Below are 8984 nucleotides of genomic sequence, written 5' to 3' on the forward strand. Positions count from 1 at the left end.
CTCCTTTTTATTGGCCCGTTAAAAGTTACGTTTGCGCCACCATTTATGCCTGATTAAGGTTTAACTCGATTCGCTCGCGCCGCATCTACGAGCCGCCCACGCCATCGACCACCGCCGCTACCAACACCCCTCCGCCGCCGCCCCCCTATGTCGGCCACCATCCGCGTATGAGCCGCGAGGTTTCAACCGGTTGCACTCGCGACCATTCCGACCTAATGTACCCGACAAGTAAGCGCATTATTTATGCGTGCTCGTACGATTCATCTAAATGCTCGGCATTCGTGAAATCCTTTCACTGCATCAACATGGCCACTGTATTCGGAACCGAGAATTTCGGGACGCGACGATCGGATCAAGGTGCGAGTCGTTTGTTTCGGAAGCGGCATAAGTACGTTTGTTACTATCTGTTGTTGACTGCAGCAGCAGGTTAGTCATTTAATCATTGCTGTTATTTTAATAGCAGTCGTAGATTTAAGTTAAGTCTCGTTATATGTATATTTCTATTGTATTATTATAATAATTTATATTGTATTTCTATTGTATCATTATACCTTATATTATATTCCTATTGTAGTACTATAATTTTTATTATACTTCTACTGTATTATTGTAATTTATATTATATTTCTATTGTAGTATTATAATTTTTATTATACTTCTACTGTATTATTGTAATTTATATTATATTTCTATTGTAGCATTATAATTTATTTTATGTGTATATATCACATTATATTTTATATTTTATAATTTATTATAGTCGCTTTACATGTATATTTCATATTAGTTTGAAACGCGAACATATTAAGATGTCATATTAGGATGTCCCATAAATTTCTTCCCTTTTTTTTATGCGAAATTAATAGACGATATTCGTTGTTTAAGGTCAATTTTTCTTAGACCAAGTACATTTTCGATGCACATTTTCATATAAAATCCAAGTCTCGTCTCCGATGATAAGCCTCTTTAAAAAAGTATTTTGTTCATATCACTGAAGAAGCAAATCGCACGTAGAGACGCGGTTCATAAGATCGATCTCTGTCAATTGTTTTGGAACCTAAACTTTATACCGATTCACGTATCATCCCATCTTGTTTAAAAAATTATGTACCATTGTCCTGGGAATGTATATAGCGGATTATATCGCACCATATAACATGGCGCGTAAAGAACTTATGGAACAGCCTAACATCTCACTTTCAAAATAGGTTTATAAAATCATTAATATTGCTAAAATCTGTACCATGTCATTATAGTAATAACCTTATAATAATAATAATTAACTTCACAGTAATTACTAGAATAATAACATTAACATATCTTGTCAACTCATGTGCCCCTTACATAACCTATAACTCCATAGCCTTACATAACCTCAACAAGTGAATCGAGTCCTTCCTTCTTATTGTCTTCGAAGTATTAAAATACAATCGTCGTTCAATCAGAAGCAACGCAAAGGGTTACAGAAACTATATCACCGTCGAAGAACATCGCTTCGAATATTTGATAACGTGAACGCGATTAATTCCTCTTTTTATTCTCGATTTTGTAGAATTACGTACGGAAATTGAAGTTTGCATGACGACCCATAACACTATTGTTATCTGCACGAAGTTAAGGGTGTAATCTCTACTGTAGCGAACTTTCCTTGTGGAAGTTCTTTTAGGTCACGTGTGAAATCGACTTACGTGTTAATTCTTGTGAACGCCGGCTATGTAAAAGCTCTGTAATCAATGTTAATGGCTTTTAAATTGGCGATATTGTAGCGCGACCCTCTGTTACAAGGGTTGCTTGCTAACAGAATTTGTCGCGATGCATTTGAAAAATGCAGGCTTCGTTTTAGTCGGAAGGAAACAACGTCGAACGTGTCGCTAATTATACCTGGATGTCGATGCTATCTTAATCCTTTAAGTGAAAAGAGGGTAAAATGAAAAACAATTTTTAATATTATACAAAATTTCATTTTCTCAATTTCTTCTCGACGAAATTCGTGTGTGCTGTTAACCCTTTGACTACTGTTGGCGCCTATTGGCGTCCGAAACATGTTGGCTTCCCGGTACTGTAGGCGCCAATAGGCGTCAAGATCAAATTTCGCCCCCGTTTATTATTAAATTTGATTAATTATATATTGTGTAATATTTATGTTATATGTTGTAAAAGAAAAAGCTCGAAATTATCGTTCACCTCAATAATATTGGTTTAATGGAATAGAATTCAATATTTTGAATATTTTACTATACTTCCTCAGAAATGCATGTCTAACGAAAGAATACGGCCGTGCCAAAGTCTGCCGTAGCCAAAGGGTTATTTAACAAGATAATCGTTCAAAATGGAAAATATAAAAAGTAATACACGTGATTGTAATTATACTTTGCATCATTATGCAGATTAACATATTTCGTATCGCTTGATCAAGGATTGTAATTGAATAATTAATAACTTCTGGTTCATTATTTAACTCTTGAACGATTAACCATTGTAATGACGAAACTATGGAGACTGATCATTCTCAACTTTATTAATTAATTTTACGAAACAAATTTTTGTATTTTGATACATCAATTTGTTTTATCCAATTTTGATAGATTGAATAATTAGGTGACGATTAAATCTGGGTCAAAATTGTGCAGTAATCGCAGATAAAATAATTCGTATTTTATTTTTGAATTTGGCACAAAGGAATTATTATCATTTAATTTATTATAACTACAATATATAATAATTGAATTAAACTTAAATTACATTTAATACGACTAAAATTAAGCATTAAAATAAGAAAACGACGATGATATTTTTCAAGCTACAGTATATACTACAAAATTACGTTATGAGTAGAAATTTAATTTTACGTAATTATACATTGCAGCAATTACATAAATTAATTTACATAATCCATTAAGGTTCAAATGGTTTAATATTGCTCCTCCTGGAAATATATCATTATAAAACACATTATTATCTGTAGCTCAAAGAATATCACCATCGTTTCCTCGTAATATAATCTTATATTATTGCTTGGCAAATTCAGTCACATCAAATTTAATTCTAAATAATATTAGTAGTTTAATACAGCTAAAGTGCTAAAATTGCGCACTATACCGTCCACTCTATCAAATGATCGTCACTATTATCTAGCGCGACGTTCGTGTGCCATTCTCTAAAGCTAACCGTTACGAGTTATTATATTCATTGTTAAAGAGTGAATTATGTTGCTGGAAACGAGAAAACATTGAAGCAGTGATTTGATTGTTTGCCGACGTTTAGTTATTGACTTGGTCGCGATTTTTCAACGAAATAAGATTGATACACCATTGCAATAATTTCCTATGGAATTTTTCAGTGGTGAATTGTATTGTTAGCTACAAGGCAACATTATAAATATTTGTTAATTGTTCAGTATTATTTATTATATAATTTTCCTTAGCATTTATCGCAAAGCAATATTTATGTACGGTTACAATTACCTTTTACAAAATCTTCATCTCAGTAAATTGTATTATAACATATGAGAAAATATTGGAAAATATCGGAAAATATTGGATTTTTCAGTGAAGCAAAACTGATACATCATTGCAGTTGTTTCTCGCAGAACTTTCTGTTGGTAAATCGTGTTAGTGAATGTGAAAAAATTTGTTCATTGAAACTGCTTTTTAGAAAACCTTTTTGTTAATGAACTGCGTTTTTAAATATGAGAAAATATTGAAAAAATTATTTCTTTGCAACTATTAGTTATTGCACGATTTCGGCTAAGTTATGTCTAGGTTAGGTAATTTTCGATAGTGTTATTATCTCTGTTAATTTTCGTACAATTTGCACGCGTGTTATAAAAATTCCGAAGCTCGTCAGGCGTCGCTCGAGTAGGTGGTATAGTGAATTCGAGTGGCTCCTCACGGTTAATGACTGTTGCGAGTGCAAAAGGTTAAACGACATTTGATGGATTTCGTTTAGCCACTTCACACGCGCTGTTTTTGCTGCTCGATGAAAAATGAAGGAACATTTTTTGTAAAAAGGGTTCATCTGGTCTTTCTCGTGGAAATCGGAGAAATTACGAATAATATACACATCACTCGTACATTAACTATATATATTAAATTGGACATAGGCTTAATATAATAAACGAATTTAACAATAGGGAAAAATTAGATGTCGAAAAAGTAAGAAATTATTTATATATTTTTATGTATAAGAACTGTAACTTTATTGAAGTTATTCACTCATGTAGTCAGATTTCACATAATTAATTGTATACGTAATTCGTTCAATCAGTATTGCTAATAGTGTTTTACATAAACTAAGAATGATAATATTTGTAATATGTACAAATTAAATAGAAATGCGTTTCTTCTCTTAACAATTCTCCTACATTGAAGATAATATAGAAACACTGCTAAATTTTAATGTTTTCGCTGTTTCATATTTTGCTAAATAATTTTTACCCTTGAATATATGAAGTCCACAATCGAATTATACTATTTTAATCATTAATATTGCCCGTTCGTTGTTTGATTCGCTGGAATAATTCTGATATCGAGTCATTCGGGAACGTGATAGAGAAAGGGGGGAGCGCGAGTCTCGGAAGTGCCGCGGCGGGAAAAAAGAAGCAGCAAGCCGTTAAATGTATTTTCCTTCACTTTGGCGTCGAATTCGCGTAACGCGATACAAAGACGTTGTCTTGGGATTCCCGGGCGAAGACTTTCCTAAGCAGAAATCTTCGTTCGAACACCGATAACCTTTTAATACCGGCAATCGTATATCTTCTTTCACGGTGACTGAGGGCCGCCATCTTAACTAAATTTTCTCCGTGGATCAAATTTCGTGAACGTTAAGGAGCAAGGAAACGTCTAATCCTTTATCTTCTCGATCCAGAGATATTTACTGCGCCATAATGCCGGGGGATTTTTATCGATTCGATGGCTCTTATGGCGAGAAGTGGAAAGTTCAATAAATAAGATGAATAATTTGCGAATTGCAAGGAATAGTGTCTGTGTAAAAGAGATTGCGAAAATATGTAACTTCTCTAGAATATCTTCGATAACATTGAGATAATGCAAAATAATCTGAAGAGAGATTATAACTATTATAATTATCAATTATTAATTATTAAGAGACGTTATAATATATATAATTATAAGAATTGCTCTAAGTAAAAAAGGTTACACTATTATTCAAGATTTGAGAACATAAATAATCAAGGTAGGATCGTTGAATTATTTTAGGGGAGATACCTCGTCTCTCTGTTATAAATAATAAATAAGTAGTGACTATTTCAAGGGAGGTGTGCAAGTTTAAACCTTTAACAAATTTAGCTCATTCGACCAAGAACTATAAATGTTAATGAATCATTGCTTGGTATTTTAGCTTCTGCATTTTACAATGTTCAACTTCGATAGTATTATTATTGAATAGTATGCAAATAGAATTCGTACATTCATTGGTTATAATTTGGCATTATCGAATATTCATTTCAATCATTAAAGATTCATCTTCATGAATGAGACAATAAAATTGAACAAACACATATGTATATATGTTTTCTGTCTGAATTAATATTGTAAGCATTACTTTCAATAATAATAGACGAGCAACTGTTGTTAATAACTTAATAACTTAAGTGACTTAATCATACGCCGATTCATTTGAGTTGCTGTTTCACTTGACTGAAAGCTAAGAACTTGAAATTATACTTAGCTAATTTAGTTAACAATTTAAATATTTAAATAAATAACGACAATTAAAGAGCATGAATCGTTCTAATAGAATTGTTAAATAAAAGAAAAATGATCCTAATTCGTAGTCACAAAATGAGGGGTTTATAAGAACATTTGAAGTAACCTTTTCAACCGAGCTCGTCTCTCATTGGTCAGCGTGTTTCGTTGATAACTCATTAATGATGCCACGGAGAAAATTATTGTAAAGGAAAAAGTTACTTCCAATGACCTCAGGAACCCCTCATTCCCCTTGCAAGTGATTTATAGGTTACTTTAATTATTAGGGTAAGTCACTTAAGTCACATAAGTCACTTCTACGCCATGCAACATAACCTCGAGAATTTGCTAAATAAAAATGACCACTAAATCGATCATAACCAACAAATATCGTCTATTGATGTCGCATTAAACAAAAGGAAGAAACTTATGGGACACCCTAATATATTGAGACATTTAACGTGTTACAATCATCATTCTTGGAATTCAGTACACTAATGGAATACTTGAATAATTTTATTCTATTAACCCTTTGCACTCGAATAGCAACTCTGCAGCGCCATTAAAATTGTTGCAACACGTTACAAAATTATTTTTATAGCTCCTATAATTTTGTAACTGTTATATAAGTCGCGAGACTCAATTTCATATGCAGGGAATGAATTTTGTTATATGAAATTCGAATACTAGAACCCAGACAAATTATTTTAGATGTACAATTGAAATGGTTTCGAGTGCAAATAATTAATATAACATCAAATGTTATATTTAAGATTTGATTGTCTAGAATCTGTTGGTATATATTATCGTTGCTTATCGTTAAAATCAATTAAAGCGACGACATTTCGAACGGCCTCGGTAATTGGATTCCTTATCCCATATTCGGATATTTCCATCAGGTCCCCGGTTTATCGTCGCTCGTCCGCGAAACGCGCCGCGGCCGTTGACGCGGTACAAATTTATCGATGCAACACGCCGATTAGAATTGTGCGGACTCGGTCAACCGCGATTCACTTTTGCTTTTCGGAAAATCTGCGCCCGGAGCTTACCAGGAACAACGGCCGCCGCCGCCGCCGCGACCGTTCGACCAAGCCGCGTTGCGGATCGAGCGATGCCCGATTTGAATTCAACGGCGACAATGCAACCGCCGCGCGTCTCTTGTGTTCGCAACGGCCACTGTTAACCGTCCATAGTCTATGCACCCGTGCGCGCTGTGCGCTTCGCCGTGGAGATCTTTTTTTTTTTAATGGTTGTTCGCGGATATTTATGAGTTTGTTAAAAAAAAACTTTAACGCCGCAAGTACCAGATGCCGGGAATCACCGGTTGATGGATTTTCGTTGCATTGCTGGTGGGAATCGTAAATCCACTTTTGCGAGCAAGTGAAATTGCGGACGAGAATTTATTTATGCCTCGCGGGATGGTGATCGTAAAATTGCGAACGGCTTGCTAAATTTTCTTGTTGACGTTATCGAATGCGCGAGAAATATACATTACCGTACAGTTGGTGATGATCTTGGGTATATTTGATTGGATAATTCTGTTTTCAATTATCATAGAAATTAAGTATATCGAAATAATATCGAAATTATTATCGAAATGATTAGAAAACTTGTTAAAAAAATTATAATAATAAAATTATAACAATATTACAATGATGGCTAATATAATTTCGTAACACAATTTTTATATAATTTCAGAACATAAATTATCAAAGAGTTGTCAGATTAAAACACAGAAAGACCATCAATTAACATTATTACTAGACCACGAATTTTACACATTTTTCAAAACCTAAATATATCAAATACAAAACTGTAAAAACGTTAAAAAAATTTCAGGACATTGTTAAATAATTTCCAACTAACTACAATTATTAAAGATCTTCTTCTTCAACTAATTTTATATCGGCTACAGCTAGCTTAAACAATTTTTATTTTGCACAAAGATCCGCCGTGTAGAATTCTTAAGTTACTATACCGCGTGGTGGCATTTATCGTCGCCGAAAATAGAAGAATTTCGAATCGAATTTGCACCTGCCGGGCAAAAGAGTTTCGCGATCGAAACGCGGAAAGATCGACCGTCTGACTATTTGACAGAGGCGGCGATCGATCTTTCGACGTCGTCGCTTTGCAAGTCGGGAACGCCGAGAGAGAGAGAGAGAGAGAGAGAGAGAGAGAGAGAGAGAGAGAGAGAGGGTTGGTAAATACCGATGAATGCCGGATGGAATGCTGCGAACGTCAAATATTCGGATTCGGTTATGATTTAGGGCTGTTTTGTCGATTGATTCTTATTCTCCTAGGTATGCGCGCAATGCTCGAAATATTTTGCGCCCGCGGAATTGATAACGGGGATATCCGAGCAATGTTAACCGGCGCGTTTACGTACGCACGAAAAATGTTAACTGTCCGAGGAGCGGGTTAAAAAGGTACGAAAAAATTCAACGAAACAATTCGAGATTCAACGAAAATCCCGCGTTCATCGCAGATTTTATGAACGAAATCGATCCTATCGCATCGGATTTTCTCTTTCGCGCGAAAACTGTTTTCGGAGTTTTTGCGATCGCGGGAGAAATTTGGAATGTAATATTCAAATGTATTATATTCGGTTGGAAAGCGAATGATCGCGGGTTTTAAGTAAGAAGTAAAATTCAAAATTTCTGCTGGAAAATATGACTTTATTCAATTAGGTTATGTTAATTTATATCAATTTAAACGCTGCCTTCCTTTCGACGCTTGATGATCATATACGGCACATTAGTTTTTGTGTGTTTGCGATGTGGAAATAATACAATAAAATATGTCTGAAATCCACGTCTTGTTCTTTCATTATCAAGCTAGGATAAAAACAAAACTAAATAATTAATTGATACAATTTTTTTACTAAATTAGAAGTGGAAGTTCAAACAACTAGAAAAAAATATAGGTTAGGTGCTTTGATCTTGCCTTTTCGGAAATAAGAGAATAAAATATGTCTAAAATGTGTATTTGCGCTTTTATAAACTAAATAATTAACTGATACAATTTTTTCACTGAATTAAACGTGGGATTCCAAAAAACAATAGCTTTGAACACATTGCACAAAACAAGAGTATGTGCTAAGATCGTCTATTAACAAAATCCACAGACACTTAATTGCCAACCCAATATGTCAAAATGATTTTAATTCTCGTCGTCAGAGTGTTTATACAATAACAAAATCAAAACATGTATAAAATTTGAGTAGGTTGAAAAATTATTCAACTTCACCAAAATTATTTAAATCTTTATTTCTGAGTTCAT

This window comes from Augochlora pura, chromosome 3, assembly GCF_028453695.1.
Source record: "Augochlora pura isolate Apur16 chromosome 3, APUR_v2.2.1, whole genome shotgun sequence".
In the NCBI taxonomy this organism is placed as follows: Eukaryota; Metazoa; Arthropoda; class Insecta; order Hymenoptera; family Halictidae; genus Augochlora; species Augochlora pura.